Genomic DNA, 21,303 nt, shown 5'->3' with positions numbered 1-21,303 from the left:
GTCCTCTGACAACAAAACAATAGCCTACAATATTTCAACTATCTTTCAAAGGTTTTATACATTGCTGAGCACATTTCGTAAACTGCTGTAAAAACTTTATTGGCTTCACAATATTCAGTATAAATCTGCAAAGATGAATCTGTGCAAACTTTATGGAGCAGCAGTGGAAATCTTTGTGGAACTGTGGAACATTAAATAGAAATCTGAGGGAAAAAAAGGCACTAGGATTCATGAAGCACTTGGGGTCGCCTTCCAGTAGAGTACTGGAAAGCTTGTTTTATTCAGTTAACATACCACAAATGAAATGAATGGATAATACACTACAGCTCCACACAAAGTTGAAAAGGGCATTCTCAAGGAACTGCAGTCCCATCACTATGGTATTTAATACAGACTATAGTAGAGGACACGTTATAAAAGTAAATACATAGTGCTAAACTAACAGAGATAACAAGAATGATTTAGAAAGAAAAGGTCTTGGCTAACTTGATGCTTCAGGAGGCTGCAGACAAAGCTGATATAACACAGCATAATTTATTTGGATCTTCAGAACATTTTGACAAAGTTCCATACTACTGGTCTCTGTTTAAGCTAAAAGTTGCCAGGATCTAGGGAAGTACATGGGAGTGGATAAAGTGCTGATGGAAAAACAGAAAACAGAGGAGCTATGTTAGATTGTGGAAAACTAGATTTACTGGGGCCCGACAGGGGTCAAAATTTAGACCTCTACTGTTCATGATCTATAAAAATGATATAGGCTGGTAAAATACGCTGACAGCGCAATGTGGAAGGATCCGTGAACCTACAACGTAAAGCTAGAAAAATTCAAAAGTGTTTTTTGCTTAGCTTGCTTGTTTTCATTGCTCAAAAAGGACTAATAATCTCCTTTGTGCTAGCTCGTCAACACAAATGCATTTTAAGAATGCCTAAGCTGTAAGGTAAATAAAGACAGGCCAAAGACAAAAAAAAAGTCTTTTGGCTCGTATGCAAATACTACATTAGCATGCCTTAAGGTCCTGCATTTCTTGGGGTGATGCCAAATATCAAAGATAGAACCCCAGGTATGACACGAGTGAATTCCCTGGGTTTATGCCCTTGTTCTTAAAGAGTTCATGACTCAGTAGTGTTAATATAGGAGTGGCAAACAGAGCTCTCAGTTATAGAGAAAACCTCAATGACAAGAAGAAAAATTAAAACTCTATTACTGTTTTATAGGCACTCTTTAAGGATCTCTTAAGAATTTGAAGACCTATTGTAACCCTACGTTTGATTTCAGTGGAGTTTTGCAAAAGGTGACGTTAGTGCTACTACTCATTTGATCCCCATCAGGCAAAGCAGTAGGACGAGATAGACTTCCATGGAGTTAACAATAAATATTCCTCTTCTTCATAGGCACAGAAATATAGTTTGTGTAAAGGTAATGACAATCATCCTTTTTCCAACCTAAAAATTGGTTTTGTGTATTTTTGGGTATGGATCATCTCTTCTGGAATGTATATTTTTGCTTAAATTAGGGGAGATCCCTACATTTGTAGATCCATAAAGTTTGGTTAAGAATTCGGGTGCTTCTACTTGATAAATGGAACTTCTTTAAAGAAAGGACTTGGAAGCAATGCTGGTATTGGTAGTTTTTGTATTTTTGTAGGCATAATACTATCATCTGAAGCTTAGAGTTACCATGTAATTAAGAAATTACATTTATTATCAAAATATTCATAGCAAAATGAGAATCCATCAAGCAAGTAGATTGGGAATAGAAATGTATCAGGGACTGTACACAAATTTTTCTCTCAAATGTGTTTGGATGAAGAATCTAGATTTTCCTTGCTGCCTTTTTTTAAATTTATATTTTGCAAAATAGACATTTTTCTAAAAATAACATTTGCTGAAAACAGTCTTCAATACTGGAACACTATAGTGTGTTTTTCACAAACCCCCACACTCTGTGTGGCTCCTCAAACTGTCACATGCTGCAAAATCCCACAGTTGTATGACTGGTCCTATTGAACACAACAGTATTTGACATCTAGGAGGGGAACTCAACCTATATGTGAAAAGAGGAATGTATGGCAGTGATTTAACATTTTAACACTGAAGTATTTAAAATTGTAACCAAAATACACTTGGCATGCTTTCACTTAAATGTTTTCATGGAAAACAACATTTCCTGATTAACTCTATACCTAAGTCTTTGTTGAGATTCATCTGACTGTTATGGTTCCTGGGATAAACATCAGGGAGCAGCATCTTCCATATTCAGATTAAGAAATTGATCTACAACCCAAAGTAAATGCATTTTTCTTAGGCTAATGTGCTGAAGCTCAATAAAATAGAATATGACAATATGTATATAAAAATGTGAAAAGAAACCTTAATATTATATTTGATAAGAAACCTATTAGACTTACTAGTATGAGTCAGGCCCACTGGTTGGACCTGCGTAACTTTTGTCCTCATACTTAAATTCTTGTTTCTGCACTCAAATTGTGGTTTTCCAATGCTCAGGCCAGTATCCCCAATGCTCAAGCCAGTATCCTCCTACAGTTTATCCCTACAGAAGTAACTCACTGGAACGAGATTTTCCCATGTACTCACAGTCAGTTATGTCTTGGTTAAGAAGTCCCAAGACAATGGAAACATCAGGGAAGAAAAGTCTGTTATTTTACTAAAAGTGAGAAGAAATCCATAGAACTACTTCAGAATAAATGCAAAATTAAAATATATATTTAAAGAATGCACTTCACATGAGAATTATTAATTTCCCCAGCCCAGCTATAATTCTCTCTGAAATACTGCGCTGAAGTGATGTGTATAATATTTTCAAATGAGAAGCATACATTTTAGATTGCAAAATACCACAAGAAAGAGCCATCTAATAATATTTTTACTGGGTATGGAGAACAGAAAAAGATTCAGATCATGATTAGCAGAGCCAAATCCAGATCCAGAAAGAGAATCAAATAAGGTCCTAATTAAATTTAAAAGACTCAGTATTATCTTGTAAAAGCTTGTGATGAAAGAGAAAAAACGCAAACAGAATAGACAGCAAGCCCATCAGGTGCCATAGATGCCAAATCTTTTAAACTCTTTATGTCAACCAAAATAAATCTATTTTTAATAGAAATTTTTGCTCCTCCTATACCTGCCAATGTTTTGATGGAAGGGAGGCACATTCTCTCCTGAACTGAATGCAGATGAAAGAAGGATAGCTGAGGTATATGTGAATTATGTGACCTCGTTTGGATAATAAAAAGCTAATATTGGTGAAAGGGTTGGCCAGTTGGATCCATTAGTTTTATAATACTGGATAATTTCTTTCATCTTTAATTGGCATGATTTTCCAAAACAATTCTTCCTAAACCTTTTCTACTACAAGCCAAAACCCTAATTTTTTAATTTCACAAATCAATGTAAGGTTTCAGACTCTAGTCTGGGATCTGCTAACCTAATATAGTCTCCAAAAAGCCCGACATTTTTTATTTCATTACAAGAAAAATAACTAGAATCTCTGAAAAAACTAGAGCAACAAATTACGGAATGGGGCATGGGAAGGCTTATTCATGCCTAAATTGGAGCCTTACATCTTAGACCTAATATGGAACCTGTATGCCTAAGGGTTTTTGTGGATTTACATCTCTATCAATTAGTATGAGATAAGGTAATTTATAAATCTTACCTTGTTTGTATCCTGTGATGTATTTCATCAGTATTAATTTGTCCCAGTCCATTCAAATCTGGTTGCTATCCTGTCTGTCACTGTCACTCATGTCTAGTAAAGATGTTATACTTGAAAAAGGAATCCAGGTGTGTATGTGCAGGATCTTATGCCATGTTTCTTCTCCATGACTTTAATTCCTTAATCTTCTTCAAGTTCACTGTGCCACAAAACTCTGCAGTGGGAGGAATGATGTAATAAATAGTACATAATTTGATTTTTTAAGGAACTGGATAGGTCAGTGATACTCAGATTCTCACAGGCTAAAACCTTAAGTTTGAACAAATCTACTTTTGGTTTCATGTTACAGGATTTGCAATTTTCTTTTGACATATTAAGAATGCAGAAGGAAACCTGTGTAACTTTTAAAAGAACAATTAGAATGGAAAAAAAAACCTGCCCTCAAGAGCAAAGATAGAGTTATACACAAATTCTCTGCAAATCAAAGCAACTTTTTAAGCTTTTTTCCCTGCAGCTGTGTTACTGAGTCCCTCTTCCTCTGCTAACCAATGTTATCTTTTCCTTGGCATGAAATAGCTCCAGATATCAATGTCATTTCTTTTGTTACACAGGAGAGTTCATTCTACTGGTGGGACTCTTTCTCAAATGAGCACTTCTAGCCACAGTTTTGGTCATGACAAAAATTATCAATTTAACCTTGACGTAGATGGAGCAGACACTCTTGACTTTTTAACTAATATTCACATTTATTAGTTTAGAACAGCTTAGGTGATAAGTCCCTTTCTCCTACCATGAAAATTAAATAATACTCAATCAAAGAAAGAAATTGGAAAAAATTTGTCCATCACCTCACTCAGATGCTTTAGCAGTGCATTTTACACCAATTCATATGTGATTCTTTCATTTCCATTATGACAGGCATAAAAATAGAAGAATTATATTTGTTGATTGAAAACATCTTCAAATATTCCAAACAGAAATGGTAGTTAGTTGAAATCTAAGATCATAAAGTACTGAAGAATACTTTGTGTGTGATTCTGTGTGTGATTCTGTGTGTGTGACTAATGTCTTAAAGACAATTTCTTTCAATTATATCAGCATAAAAAATAATAGGGTGGAGAGTTTTGTCCACCACTTGTCTTCCATCTGAGCAGACAATTTTCTCAAGTGAGATCTGCTTCTGTCTGTATGCATTATTTGATATTTATAGACCTCATACTGGAGCAAATACTTTGGTATACAACTAGATGGCAGATGTATGCATAAAGACAACAGTGATACACCATTCCCTTAAAAAAAACCAAAAAAACAAAAAAAGCCAAAAAAAACTTAAATCTTCCACCACCATACGCCCTCTACAAATTAAAATCTGGCATTAAATACCCTTAACTAACTTCCTGTGGTGAATCACTGAACCTGTCTTCAGTCTAAGGAACCTGTTATAGGTGCTCGTATCTACAGGTTAAAAATAAAATTAACTGAGAATCCAGTCCTGGGACAGCTGAAATGTTCATTCATCTACAGTAAGGCTGTGGAAAATAGATAAGAAAAGCAGGCCCTTTTCTCCCCAAGGAAAGTTTTTCAGCTGTCTGAAAACTGTAGATGAGACTAGTCTCAATTTCATGAGTTTGGGGATGTTCATATTTATTTTATAGGTAAATAGATATACTGAGGCTAGCCTGGTCTTAGGCAGTCTCTGATGGAGGTGTTAGTTTTTTGGTGCTACTAACTCAAAGATTAAAATAACAGCTTAAAAATCCACGATAGAAGTTTACCTTAGGAATCGAATCTGAGCTCAGTAACCAAAATTTATGAGTGTAAATTAAGCGTCTGGTCACAAGCAAAAGTAGGGTACACCCCCAGGAGAATTCACAGTAATAACTTAGATGGATGAAGTTAAGGTAGAGTGAATGTCACCCCTTCAAGCCAAACACAGTCCTTCATGGAGCATTTAAGACATTCAATCCTTCCTAAAGAATAGTAAAACAGAAATATGAGCAAATAAAGAAGTTTATTTATTTGTCTGACAATAGATTTTTCAAATGTTGTATTACTTAAGATGTGGCAGCGTACTTGAGACATGGAACAGAAGAAATCACAGTTCTTCCTTTCCTAAGGAAAACACCTACATGATCTGACTATTTACCAGAGCCAAAGTGATGCTAGGTTTCATAAGTGACCATCTATTGTTTCTTGAGCATGCAAACTTGCAAGGAATATATTAGAGTGATATATCTTCAAAATCAGAGGCATGAGGTAATCAAAGTCAAATCAACTGGTATTTTTGTGTGGGCTTAGGATCCAATAAGAGTCAGTTCAGAGAAGTTAACAGGTTAAAGCTGTTAATTCATCTGCTGGTCTTCACTTCCAAAGGGGCAGAAAAATGTACCCTTTAAGACAATATTTACTTAAAACAAATGAGCCTTCTACTAGCAGCATTTAAAGAATGTAATTAACAACATTAATTTTTTTCTAACAATTGATTGTGTTTAATCAAAAACGTCCTCAGTATATGCTCCTTTGGCAAAATTTTAACAGCCTTAATATTTTAATAACACAGACTAATATATATATATATATATATATATATGTATAAAATAGCATTGAAGGAAGGCTCAGAGTTGCTGAGATCTCTTAGCTTCTCTTTTCAGCCTAAAACCCAAACTTTTTCTTGGGCTCGGCTTTGTATTATAAGCTGAGAGATAGCTTTTGTTCTTTATGATGTAAATATTTCTGGTGAAGATAAAATCTGTGAATATCTGCAGAAGCACCATATGTTCATCCCTCTTGGAAAATATTCTGAAATCTGAGTGTGAATACTTCACTCTTGTCCAAATGCAATGCAATTTGTGTCTTTATTCTGAATTAGTGTGTATTATTTGTCATCCTTTTTGCACTCTTGAAGGTCCTCACAGCGTTTTGTTTTAATTTTATAAAGGTCCAAACTCATTACTTGTTGATTGTGTGACAGTTTTTGTTTGTTTGGGATTTTTTTGAATTTCTGAGATTTGTGTTATAACTGTTCAGTCTGTTGACACCTGAAGTAGAGTCAATGACCCCCACGGAAGGAACAAAAATGGACAATTTTGCTCCCTGGTAAGCACATATTATTTAATCATTATTAGAAAGGTGTTGTGTTTGTTGAAACTTGAGGCCCAGAACACATTCAGGACCCATTCCAATTTTTCTCCACTGCTCCTGTGATCAGCCTGGACTCATATCCCATGCTACATTGCAGCATGTATTACCAGATATTTGCACTTTTGGAAAGGTCACCGAGCTGTCATACAACTCTGCAACAATAGAAGATACAGCAGAAATGGTTGAGCTGTGCATAATGCGAGGAATCAGCCATTCTGAAAATAAGCATGAGTTATGGTGAGCCTTGAAGTGCAGAGAGACTTGAGGCTTTCTCTTCATGATGCTGGCTGGGTTACCTCAAAGATTTCTTTGATAGTACTCCAAAGTGTGCAGCCAGTGAATTTTGCCTCAAGCTGCCTTTGATGGCTTCTTCCTACTTGGATCAAGATGTCAAAATGTCTTCAGTTCCTTTGACTCAGCTCCTGATTTAAGCAGTGCTTGGCATATCTCCAGAATGAGATTAACTCCTGCTTCTTTTTTGACTGTATTTTACACAGTTACCAGTACCTGGGCCACTGTCTCTACTTTTAAAGAGTAATGTACAAATACAGCAAGCAGTGAAAACATCAGGAAGCCAGCTTCACTGACAGCTGGATTTTACTGGATTCTGTAGGCACTGAGATCAAATTTATAAAACTAATTTTCATTTCTTTAGCTTCAAATCAAAGCTCACATTATGCCTGCAGTTTAGAGAAAATTCCAGGTATGAAACAAGTCAAAATTGTCCTCTTGTCCTGTCTTGTAAAGAGAACTTCCCTGTGGCACCCTGCCTAAGTGTCTCATACAGCCAGCCTCTCTTCCTGAAGCCTTTTCAGGTGAGTGAAGCTACGTCCTGATCCCATCTCAGTCACAAAAGTACTTCGTCTTCTCACAAGAAAAGCACTGAAATAACCTTCTGGTTCAGAAGACTGTCATGAGCTACCATGTTTAGAGCTTTGTTAAGCTTACTAAGCTCTGTTTTGAAAATACCTGAATTTGTGTCTCCCTGGACTCTTACTGAACCATAATGCATGGAGAGGTGAGGGAAGAATGCCTTAGTTAGGCCTGTAGTTCACTACAATCTTGCATTTATTTCCCTCTTGATAAATCCTGTCAGACTCACCAAATGCTCAAATTTAGAGGAAAGACTGTAAAAGCAGGATTTTTCAAAACCTCAGGGTTACTCACTGAGGGGATCTCTCTTCTTCCATTGACCAAGCAGGGCACTAAAATGCCATAGTATTCTACTGTAAGTGGTGTTTTCCAGATGAGATGCAAAATCAGATTTTTACCAGCTATGGTCATTAACACAGCCTTGGCACTGCTGCAATATAATTCCAGTTTGGACAGTTACATCTCTTTTGGGTATGGGGTAAATTAAACTAGTCTCAAACTAGGATTATTCTGGGCTGATATGTTTATTTTATGTTTCATGACACAAATCAAACAAGATAAAATGTAGCCTTAAATAGTGTTTGGAACATGATACCATCCCAAGTCTCTTGGGAAGTCCTCTGAGGAATATTCCTTTAGACAAAGCCTTGCTGGGGACAAAGCTTGCACAGAAATTTATCCTATAGAAAAAGGTTCTGTTATCTCCGTCTTTCTGAGATACCAGGAATTTTTCCAGTGGTGAATACATTGATGAAACAACATATTTTTCTGGATCATGATAAGCACACCCCTTTAAGAAACTTGTCCATGTTTTCTCAGTTACTCTGCTTGTACTTTGTTTTCCTAAAATATCCCTTATCATGTGCAGGCAAATTTTGCTTGCACAAAACATCTTGCAGTCCTCCCAGAATGCATTTCAATAGTGAATGAGGGCTCTCTGTGTGTTTAAAGCCAGATTCCCTCAGATACATTTGGAATTTCCTCTCAAACCACAAAAAGAGAAACAACTAACAAATGACATTTATGGCACAATGTATAACACACACCAGATATATATGACATTTTTTATTTGGACTTTTCTAGCAAAACAGAAGCAAACAAATGTTTTATGAAATTCTCTATGGTTGCTATGGTTATTTCTGTCTTAATATCCACAGCCAAAAAGACTATCTCAGGTCAAAACCTTAGCTCAGTGAATGCCCTTATTTAAACAGTAAGGTCATTTAGGAAAAAAATACTAAAAGACACAATAATATTTAATAATAATTGCTGTATTCTTGGCTGAACTGCTCGGCAGCTGAACACTATGCTTCTGCTCCCAGTTCTACTTTCCTTTAACCTTCCAGATTGATGAGTGTACCAGTTCCAGATACATTCCTTGTGTGGAAATTTGCACTCTAGCTGGTTTTCAAGAACTTTTGACCCAGGTTCTACCTGGAACTTCATTGCCTTTTCTCTGTCTTTAAATATTTGCAGGCATATAGGGCAACAATTTAAGTACTCAGAAAATGCCTTGTGCCAGCAGTGCAAAAAGGAGACTGAATCCACTACAGAAGACAGTCAGAAATGGAAAGCAGGAAACAAAGGACGTTTATAAATATATACAGGCAGGTTTCCATATAATCAAAGCACTTCTGCCATAATCCATATCTTGATTTGGAGCTGACATCAAAGTTCCCTTTCTGTATTGTAGTGCAACAATATCTTATTACTTGAATGGACATATGAGCTTAAAATCAGTCAAAATTCTGGTGGTGATTTGAGTAAGTTCTGCTAATTAGCTAAACACTAAGTCAGATTTAAACTGCTCAAAACTAAGCAAGAATGTGTTTCTGAAATTTGTGTTAGGGTTCTTTTAGTGTTTTGCACCCAAAAGTTCTCCAGAAAAATCTTTATTTGTATAATGAAAAAAATTAATCCAGCTGCCACTTGCACCAAAGGTAATTATTTTAGTTGGAAATGTAAAAGAATGGACCTGAAACCAAAATCCAGTTAAATAAACTTCTTGATGTAGGAAAATTCCCTTCCTGCCACTTTGATATCAGCCATATGTTTGGTAGTTTGTTGTACCTGAAAAAGAAAAGAGTCAGGGAAAACAAGGAGAGTGAATTGGTAACTAGCTGATATAAAAACTCTGAAAGACTACTGGAGAAAGGAAAGGAGGTTTTGTTATTTTCTTTTAAAGAAAAAAGGCAAATGAGGAACAGATAGTGCAAAATGATTTAGTCCTACACCGTGTAATCTCTCAGTGAGTTCATCTTCATTCTATGTCACTTAAGTGAAGCAGAGCCTTTGCATGAATGAGTTTCCAAGGCGAGGAGCAGAGGGGCTTCTCGGAGGAGGAGTAACACTTGTGTTCAAACTGAATCCAGTGGCATTTCAGGGAAAAGAAAAAACATAGAGCACAGTTGTGGCAGTGATTAAGAAAATAATAACCCCTGCCCCAAATCATGACACATGCTTCCCATATGTTTGCCCTGGGAATTTGCCAGACATGGCAGGATCTGGTGACATTGCTGTAGAGCGATTCAAGGTCTGAAAAAGTTTTCCTGCCCTCCATACAGTTGGGGGTAGGGCACTGAACTGGGTGCCTGCTTCTTGTTTGATTTCCCACTGAAAGGAGAACCCTTAAATAAAGCTGGCTAAAAGAACTCCCAACAGCGCTCTCTCAGAAAGAGTATTTCTGCTAGAGCTGAAAAACTGGTGGAAAAAACGTCATCTTCTCTGAAATTTGGCCTTAAAAAGATAGAAAAAGGGAGAGTCTGGTTCAGCGTGTTCATTCGGCTCTCAAGTGCACTTTTGAAACGAGTCCCCCGTTTGTTCCCACTCACCACACTCCGGTTCACATCACGGAGTGGTCTCTGAGCGAGTCAACTGGATTCCTTTCAGATTAAATTCAACTGGAAGATGTGCTCCAGAAGCACAGCTAATGTACTCCAAACAGTTTCAAATGTTTAAACCATGGGAACAGACTGGAGCTAGTGTGAATCAAAACCCCTGAAAGCGTGTCTAGTACAGATGTCAGGTCCTCCACACCAGCAGCTTCTTGCTGCAGACCCACTCCTGGGCTGCACGATTTGCTCATGTGGATGCAGCCAGAGCCTCGCGCTACAGCTTTCCAGAACAAGCTGTTTTGATTTTAGAGTGACTCTTTTCTTGATTTGTTTTTAATATATAGTATATTATATAAGACAAAACTCAAAACTGCAATACAATGCTTTGACTGACCTCAAACCATTTTCATTGTCTTTCATGGAGTCCTTTGAAATAACTAGGTTTCTTTCCAAATGTAAATGAGGACAAATTGTGAAATATGAAAATCCTTCTCAATTCTCAATTCCTGTGTTCCATACTGCTGCACAAGAGACCTGGATTTCCTTGTAAATTAATACCTTTGTACTTTAAACCTCTGAAACATTCAGGCTTATTCAATCTGGTGGTCAGATTTCCATGTGCAGTTATAAATGATGGAAAGAATCTGCTCTTCCCTCCGGTATTCTCTATAGGACAGACCATACTTTATAGATTTCCTCTCCAGCCCCCAGCCTGTCCTGTTCCCATAGCATGAACAGCTTTTGCACATTTAAACCCTGTAGCTTACTGTCTATAAGGTGGCAGTCTGAGCTGAGTATTTATGAAGGGAAATGCCTTCTCACACCTATAAGAGATGATTACTTCAGCCATGAACCCAGCTCTTCACTAGGCACCATGTTCCCAAAACTGCCTTAATCAAAAAAAAGAAAAAACGGTTCCTTACAATGGCAAAAACAATGCCTTAAAGATTTGAGTGTGCTCTAATTGCCTACATTGCTGTCTCTTTAAACCAAGGAATGGACCCATGCTCACATCTGGTAGTCAAAACTAAATGAAACCAGCTGAGAGAATACCCTCTAGAAATTAAATTGTACAGAAGATGGCTAAGCCAGAAGGACTTAAGTGAAAGGCTCTTTTTAATAACTCCCTTGCTTTGCACTCATGCCTTTTGTTTACTTTGTTTATTTTTGTAATAAGCAAAAACAAATTAAAATGTCCCAGTTGTTAGCATTTAGCAAAATGTGTCCACTGTGCATTTAGGAGTGCATTTTCCATCCCATTTCACAATCAGGATGTCATTCATGGCCAGCAGTACTTCTCTGGAATGTTGGCCTGCAGCTTTATGAATTGATTTTAAAATGTAATGGAAATATACTGTATGTGCACAGTAGCCAACTCCTCCAATGTTAATAACTGGGACATTTTCATTTGGTTTTTGTTTATTAAAAAAGGCCTAGTCCTACGAATAACCATTTGACTCCTTGTGCTGAAACCGCCTGTAACTGCCTGCTTATGGAGCTGTCTTTAGCATGGCTCAGGCCACACGCAGCTTCCTTTGGCTTGTTTCATAAACTGCCAAACCATGCAGAGAGATGGGATGATGTCTTGCTTTCATTTTGCTAACAAACACATCCTCTACACAAAGCTTTTTGTCAAGCTGGTAGTTTCTCTCCTTTCTGCCTGTATTTATAAACCAGATTTTACTAAGTTGAAAGCTGCAAGCAACAGCCCAATCCAGCCCCCCTTCAGTACCAGAACAATTCTAACCAAAGTCAATAGAAACTACAAAACTAAGTGTCCAAAGACAAAACCTTGCTGTACAGATAAATTAGAAAAATTTGAATCAACAAAACCTCTGGAAGATGTCAGCATTCATTAGTAATTCAGGTACTTAATCATACAACATATTGGACCAAAACAACATATTTTGAGCATTTATCACCAATAACAGACAGATATGTAATTGGAAATAGCAAATTAACCCTTTCTAACTGTCTTGTGTAAAGGAAATTTAAAGAAGTAATTTGCGATTGATATTACTTCTGGAAAGGGAGCTGATTCCATGTGATACATAAAAGTATCCTGCCACAGTATTCACAGCCTACAGTAAAGCTAAGTTTTCTTTCAAAGACATACAAGAGCTAAAGGGAGGTGGAAAGTTAAATATTCCTGATGTAAGTTTGGTGTGAGGTCCTCCTTTCCTGAATAAGGTTAGCACCATCCAGGGAACCAATGACTTTAATGCAATCTTTCCAAATGTTTAAATTTACACTGTTCAGGTATTTGTTCTTCATATTGATGTAAAACCTTTCTAAACTTCAAACCATCTAACAAACACCTCCTGATTAGCTAATATTCACCATTGTGCATTTTTTTGTACATGGTAATTATTGACATTGAGAGAAGATTCTCGCTTATATTTTCTCCTTATAACTGATGTTTATTTATAACACTGCTGCTGCTCAAAGACATGATGGATATAGGTCATGACTGGCTTGCACTATGCCCCTGTACAGACTAGGCAAACATTGAGGTCCTGTCCTTGTGAACTCAATTTGACTGTAACAAAAGTAGAAAAAGTGTTTTGAATGAACAAGTTACTGATTACCATGCTTTCGACATACCAGATTTATTGTGCTGAATATTCTATCAGTTTTCAAAGAATCACAGAACGGTTTAGGTTGGAAGGGACTTAGAAGGTCATCTAGTTCCAGCCCCTATGCTGTGGGCAGAGAGAGCTTCCATGAGACCAAAGACTCATCCAGCTTGGTCTGGAACACTTCCAGGAATGGGACATCCATAACTTCTCTGGGCAACCTGCCCCAGTGCTTCACCACCCTCAGAGTAAAGAATTTCTTCTTAATATCCAATCTAAACCTAGACTCAGTGTAAAATCCATTCCCACTTGTCCTGTCACTGAGTGCCCTTCATGTTTCACTAAGGTTCTAGTGCAAAATCTTAATTCTTTTTAAATAATTTTAATTGGGCTACAGCTAGAACAAAGTAGAAGGTAGTATAGTAATAGAAATATTTTTTTTTAATTGGTAAATTTTAATAAGTGAAATAAGTGAAAAACTTCTATACATTGCAAAAAAAAAAAAAAAAAAGAAAAGAAAAGATAATATATAGACCTATTAAATACGTACATCAGGCTGCAACGGATCTCTTGGTCTTTTGGTGACACCCTGAGTGTCACGGGACATTGAATATATAATCCTTTCCCACTATAACATACTGATAGTTGCACCGAGAGTACCCAGCGAATGACACACGTGTCCTTTGGAGAAAGTTTAGCTCTGCTTCTGAAAAAAAAATCCAAACAAACAAAACTCCATGTTTTAATCTGGTGGAAGGACTTCATAGGAAATCCCAGCTGTGGAGCAGCAGCTCTCAACCTCTGGAGAGCTTGCAAAAGTTCACTTTGAGCTACTCCACTTCAGGCCTTGCAGACTTGAGACCTACATAAAGCAAAACTTCTGATGGGGCATATATAAATCCAAATCTCTCAAGCCCGACAACTTTGCTCTCCCAGAGCAGCATGGTGCAGTGTGGTGCTGCGCAGCATAAAGCAAAGGAGAAAATGACACAAGCTGTCACTTCAAGAGGGAGCAAAATAGGACTCTAAAACCTTGCTTTTAGCAGTGCTTGAAACATAGTGTTGCATACACAGATGGGGGAAAAAAATCCCCTTGCCTCACAGGCAAAGACTTGAAGGAGCTAGGATGTACTGCTGAGGGAAGACAATCACCTATTACATGTTAGTTTTGCTGGTGATGCTTTCTGTTGCTTAAAGCAGAATACTTGCCCTACTGACCTTGCAGTCTTAATGAGATTAATTCCCTTGGGCTGCAAGTGGGGAATTTGCAACTCTTAAGCATTGTTCTATTCTTTTCTTCTTTAAAAGGACTACAGATATCTCAGAGAACTTCTCTGTCCTATTCCTTACTATTGCTGTGGCTCTGTGCCAGCAAAAAATAGTGCTTCAGTCTCTCATTGTGATCCTGTGCCAAGTACAGCAATATGAAGGAAGCATCAACATAATCAGCACAATGTAGTGTCTCTGAGCCAGCAGGGATATGTCACAACTTTATGTAGAATTCCCTATCTTTTTATTTTATTATAAAGACCACAGACTGGGATATTATGGGTCACTCAGAGGTCATGTAACAAAAAGCAGCTTCTTTTTGGAAAGATGAACCCCTTTTTGGTATGCCATTAGATTATTTTCCTTCTCTCAGTTGACTGCATGAAGGTGGAGAATGAATGTTAGTTTTCTGAATTCCTTAAAAATCTTCTCTTCTTATTGTAGTTTTTCCTTTTTTCACCTGTTTGGAAAGAGGAACTTCTGCAGTTTAGACAAAGACTTATCTCCCCAGCCCTATCAGTGTAGCAGTCTTAGGCTGCCCTGTTAACCAGGAACCCCACTGAAAAGCACTAGGATCCTTAGTCTTGGACCCTTATGTGCCTGAATTACATATGTAGATCAGATTTGTGCTTCCAAGTCATGCCTGTATGTAAGATACTTTTATGCTCACTGTAATACGTAAAATCCATTTAAAAGGATTTCGTATCTCAATAGTTCCCTTTTGTTTTTCTCTCAATAATACCCATGCTCTAATACTACATGAAACCATACCCAAAGAGTCTCTTGTCTCCACCAAAAGCCAACTGAATTTAGTTACTGGAATTTTTTTGTATTCACAGAATTTTTCATGCAAGACCTGGCACTACAATCACCAGGGTCTGAATCAGTGACCAGGATTTCTGTCTCAGCTGCACAATCTACAATGAAAGTCAGAGATACCATGATGTTCTGTGTTTCTGAGCTATTGGTGGAGGACATAGTCACACCACTGCAGCACTATGGTTCTAATGTATGAAGTGATAATGCAACTACTTACATTGAGAGAACGAGTCCTGTGAAAAGAGGCTGAGGGACTTGGGATTGTTCATCCTGGAGAAAAGGACCCACAGATTAGATTTTACTAGTCTCTACAGCTCCCTGAAAGGGGGGGGGGGGATGTTGTGGGGTGGGGTCAGCATCTTCTCCCAAGTGATAGGACAAGAGGAAATCTACTCAACTTGCACCAGGGGACATCTAGTTTGGATATTAAAAAAATTTTTTTTCATTGAAATGATTGTCAAGTATTGGAACAGCTTGCTCAGGGAAGTGGTGGAATCACCAGTCCTGGAGGTATTTATAAGGTATGTAGATGTGGTCCTTAGTGACATGATTTAGAGGTGGATATGGCAGATTCAGGTTTCCAGCCACACTCAGTGATGTTAATGGTCTTTCCCAACTCAAACAGTTCTATGATTCTACTTGTGGCTATATCATACTTCTCTTGACACTACATTTTTGCATCTCTGTGCTCTTCCTGACCCAGTCCTCTCCTCTGTCTGCTGTCTGGACATGTGGCTCTACCACCTTCCTTCTTAACTTTTGTTTCTCTCTTTAGAGCTGGGATATTTGGTGATATTTTTGTTCTAACAGCACAGAAGAAAAGCAGTAATGGTAACTTACCAAAGGTGAAATTACATTTGACTGCCCAAATTGCCTTTGGTGGCTTTGTGGACAAAGAAAAATGAATGTTGTTTAGCTTGAATCCAGGAGTGACTTTGACACAGACTTCCAGAGCATTACAATAACCAAACCAGTGAAAGATGGACTGTGTAAGTGGATGATCGTGTAGATGAAAGATTGGTTGTACCATTGGTCAAGGGGTTGTGATTAGTGGAACGAAGCCCAGCTGGTGGTGGTTACTAGTGGTGTCCCACAGTGATTTATATTGGGCCCAGAAATTTTTAATGCTTTAGTGTTTGAGCTGATCACTGTGATGGGGCACATCTTTAGGTAATTTACAGTCTATATTAAATTGGGAGGAGCAGACCTGCCAGTCAGAATGACTTCAACAGAGAATGCTCTGAACTAGACCCTCAAGAATTTCAAAAAAAACAAATGGAAAATCCTGCATTTGGGATGAGTTCCCACCATGCAACAGTGCAGGCTGAGGGCCAATTGGAGAGAAAGTAACTTTGCACAAAAAAGACTTGGAGGTCTTGATGGACAGCAGCTTGGGTATAAGCCAGCAGTGCTCATGTGCTCATTCCCTACTGGGAATGGTCCCTGGATTGTGCTAACTTCTGAACCATGTTTGGACATTGTTTGAGAGAACACTAGTTGGAAAGTGCATTAAACGTGCCAAGGGCACTTCACACTGTAATAGTACAGATGTTTCTGTGCCTGGAAGTGATGCCTGTCAGCATTTAGTTCATTAGTGTACAAATAACCTGTGAGACTGTGAGTAGAGAAAGAGGGAGATAGTCAACATGAGGTTGCCATCCAACAAGTGGAAACACAAGAGAGAAGTGTATTTCAAGAGTATTTCACCCCTGTCCAAAAGGTTTAAGGATAATGCTCACAACACACGATATAGTGATAGTTTACTTGGCATCATGGAAAAGTCAGGCAGTAGCACCCAGCACCAACAGGAACCATGGGCAGGCCAACACTTCCTCAAAGTTTCACTTCTGCATTTTTGCTGACTTTAAACGTCAAATCCTACCTTTGCTGTAGTCTATTCCTATCCCAGCACATTTTGTGTCCTTTTTTTAATCCAACCTAAAAATAATATGTAGGTGTGTTTTGAAAAAATTGCTTTGTTTGTTCAAAATTTCTGGAAGTGCAACATTACTTTTATTAATGAAATGTCCTGGAACTACTGTGCAAGGGTTTACGTATAAGCAAGAATATTGCAGGACTGTTCATCAGGGGTCAGTGCATGCCTGGAAGTCTTGGATATGGATGTTTGCACCATGAAACTCAGCCATGGGACAGTCAAGGTCTGAACAGCCTCAGACTTCAAAATTTTCACAACAAACCTAATGTTTCTTTGGGACTCACAGAATTTAGCCAATATATGGCAAAATCTGGTGTCAGCTGGGAAATGCCCCTACTGCCCAGTGACCCCTCCTTCCTCTGACCAAGGAGGCGGCTGGGACAAATTGCCCCTCTTGCTCCCCCTCATGTGGGCCTCACTTTTCCCTTCTGTTCTTGGGAGTAAGGCTGCTCTGTTCTGAAACATATGACTACTCATGCACAAGTGCCCCTAAACTACTACAATATATATTAATTTAAACAGGAATGAGATTAGGTTTATAAACTACCCCATCCCCCATCGCATATTTGTTACAATTTCCTGCTATTGTTGTAGATTTCTTTTACGAAGCAGTAGAAAACTTTGATGTAGAATTAAGAGAACCTGTTTTACATATTCAGTTTGTGTTGGCAGTGGTTTTATGCTCTTGGCTTTGGTCTCAATGCACTACGTATACCAAGTGGGAATTTTCAATCATTAATATATACATTTTAAATAAGGAAGAAAATGTAAACTCCAAGCCCACCTACTGCTGGTATGGAAACACTTAATAGGGTGATTTCTTAACATGCAGGAGCATGGACCTTATTATAAAAGTGCTGTAAATCCACTAGTGCTCTACAGTTGGTTTAAATGCACACACACACACACATTTATGTATGTACAGAAGCTTCGATAGTGAGTGAGAAAGAGCTAAATTTAGGTCAGATAATTGTCCTCAGAAAAAAAGATAAGCAAACTCTGTATAGGTGTTAGAAAATGAGATGGTTAGAAAGATTTTTATCTTTAGAAAAGACTGAAATATTGAAATTTCAAAATTCCTCAGTTTAAAAATCAAACCTTTCTTCATGGCTTTCTGCTTTCCTACATTACTTCTTGCCAGTCCTCTCAGATATGTACTTTTGTAGTTCTACACCTTCTTATTTTTTTTTTTCAGAGGAATAATTAGAGAAAGGAAAGAACACAGAAAATAGTACAAAAAATAAAAATCCACCATTTTTGTTTTCTTAATTTTATTTTGACAAAGTGTACAAAAATAGTTATTTCCTAAGGTATTAAAATTTAGAAGTTCTTCATATTTTCAGACTAAAAAGTATAGATATTCATTCATAGGTTTGAAGTTTTTCCAACTGAATAAGGGAAAAATGGGGATAGGAGACCAAAATCAGGTTCCAAGGAAAAAAAAAGAAACTACCAAGAGTGCATTTTTTTCCTCTCCTTCCCTTTTGTTTATGTTTATTGTTGTTCTTGTGATTCTTTTGAGAATGGTAGATAATTCAAACCACAAAAAGTATCTAGAAAAGAGGTTTATAATTTCTTTTTTTTTTTTCAATTCTTTTTCTCAGTGGAAAACATCCATCACAACAATATCTTTATGAAAATACTAATTCTGAAGATTGCCAGACTGATGTATAATAATGCATTGTCTCCATTCACTCTAACTGTAACCACTTACTTGACACTTCTGCATCAACCTTTTAGCTTTCTGAACTACCTTTGTAATAAATAAAGGTGAGTGCTAGCATAAATTGGTACAAATCTGAGATGAACTGATGTTTTCTGTCATAGTAATGAATATATTTATTGCAACTTTTATTCAGCATCTTTGCAACAACAACAACAACAAAAAAGCCAAACAAACCAACCCAAACCAACAAACAATCCTCTCAAAAACTTAATATAATTACATTTTTTTTGCAAAAGAAGAGCTAAATTCTTGTGGAGTAGGTTAAAATATCTGAATCAGTTAAATGAGTTGTGTTGCAGGTACTGATTATCAACTATTGTTACAGCCCTAACTTCACTTACGCCACATCATGCTCTAGACAAGCTGCTTTGAAGAAAGAGATCTTGAAGTTAATTCTGCCAATACCCACTTTTATCTTAGCAGATGTTAAAATGCATTGAATACTGAAAAAAAATTTGGAAAATTATCTGAGACTGAAGTAGGAAAAAAGTGATTGTGTAAGATCATATTCCCACATCTTGTTCTGATCCCGGAAAGGGCAGAGAAGGCCTGCAATATATACAAAGAAGGAGAATAAGGATGTCTATGTCTACGAATGATCTGACCTATGGTCAATATTTAGGCACAAATTAATTTCCTCAAAACAGCATAAGTTAAAGTGATTGGAAGATATATTGCAGCTGTTTCTGTTTTTCTTTTCAAGAATTTCCCAAAGAAATAATTGACAAAAATGTTGGAATGGGGTTTTCATCACTTTTTGCTTTTTTTGAAGTGTAATGTACTGAAATTGCATTAAGAAGGGGACTTATGAGAATGGCAGTATTTTTCCATTTTTTTTTGCTACCAAAAACCTCCCTTAAAAATGAGAAAGTTTTAAAATATTTCACTTGGAAATACTTTATGTCTTAAAAAAATCATGTAATGTTCATTGCATAATACAAAAAAAGGTTTGCATCAAATCTTGTTTGTTTCAAGTTCTCACATCTCTGCATATTGTGTTATTAAAGCTGGGTAACACCAAAGTAAAATTTCACATAAAAGTGTATTCATAATATTCCTTTTCTTGTGTTCTGTTCCTTGTTCTGTTGGCAGAGGTGGGGGAAAGGGGGAGGGAGGTTTGGCTGTTTAATGAAGACTGGGTTTGAGGGAAAGGAAAAAGGAAAACAGAGTTCACCTCATCCCAACCTGGCATTCAGAATAGCACACACTGCCAGTGGTTGCCACTTCTCTCTGCTGGCTACAAAGGGAGCTGGATGACCAATCCAGAGGTACATATCTGCACCACTGATGCCTAAAGGTGAGCTGAGTCCTACTCATTGCTACTGTAATAAGGGAACAGGAGGGAGCCCAGGCGTACACTTGTAGCACCACAGTTTAGAATGACGGAACAAACCCCTGCAGGGCACTAGTCTGATCATCTCCATAACAACTATCAGTTTAGAGAATCACTGGATGGTTTGGGTTGGAAAAGATCCAAAAAATCACCCAGTTCCAACCCCTCTGCTGTCAGCAGGGATAATTTCCATTAGACCAAGTCACTCGGAGCTCCATGCAACCCAGCCTTGAACACTGCCAGGAATGGGACATCCACAAATTCTTTGCACACAAGTAATATTTCAAATGGGAACTTTCTTCCACTCAGATGTAGAACTTGCACATCTATGATGAAATGTGTCCCCAGAGGAAAGTCAGGTGACCACTCAAGCACAGACTGAACCCAGAGCCCAACACAGGTTAGCCCTGTCTGTAACTGCACTCTCTGGAACCTGAGATCAGTAACTGCGAGGTGGTTGAGCTGGATTGTGTCTCTGTAAAACTATGGAAATGTTGCTTTATGGGCCTCTTGTTCCCTGAATAAGAATGCAGCTGACATGCCTTTGAAGTACATGCAGCTGTACACATTTACCCCTTTTCTGCCTGATATGCAACAGGAGATTTATATTTCTCTGCTAACTGTGCTTTTTTTCTGCCACAGCTCTCATCTCTAATTGTTTGGCTATTAATTAATAATATACTACATAGGATTAGGTAATCAGGAAAACTGGCATCATTTACAGCACTATTTACTACATTTATCTTCGTTTTTATACTTAAATTTCATGTTTCATTCCAAGGTTTTACAGCCACATTTTTATTTCCATGCCTTTGCTAATGAAGACTGTTTGTGGCCAACATACAAGATAGAATAAAACTTTATGATCTTAACTGCAAGTTGGTGTAGGGTCATTAGATTTGGCAGTCAAGCAATGCTTACTTGGAGTTCAATATCCAGTGACTGTTTCCAGTTTGATCCACTTGGGCATTTGTAACAATAAATGTTAAGCTTTCCTATTTTACGATATTGTAACTTCCAGGGAAGCGTTAAGATTAAATATATGTTCAGTTTTGCCTCCCTTGAATTAATTTTTGGTGCTTTTTTTTTCTCTCATTGCTAGTGAAGCTGCCTTCCTAAG

This window comes from Chamaea fasciata, unplaced genomic scaffold (assembly GCF_029207755.1).
Source record: "Chamaea fasciata isolate MVZ Bird 193981 ecotype frontalis unplaced genomic scaffold, bChaFas1.0.hap1 SCAF_3, whole genome shotgun sequence".
Taxonomy (NCBI): Eukaryota; Metazoa; Chordata; class Aves; order Passeriformes; family Sylviidae; genus Chamaea; species Chamaea fasciata.
This window is presented reverse-complemented; position numbering follows the sequence as displayed.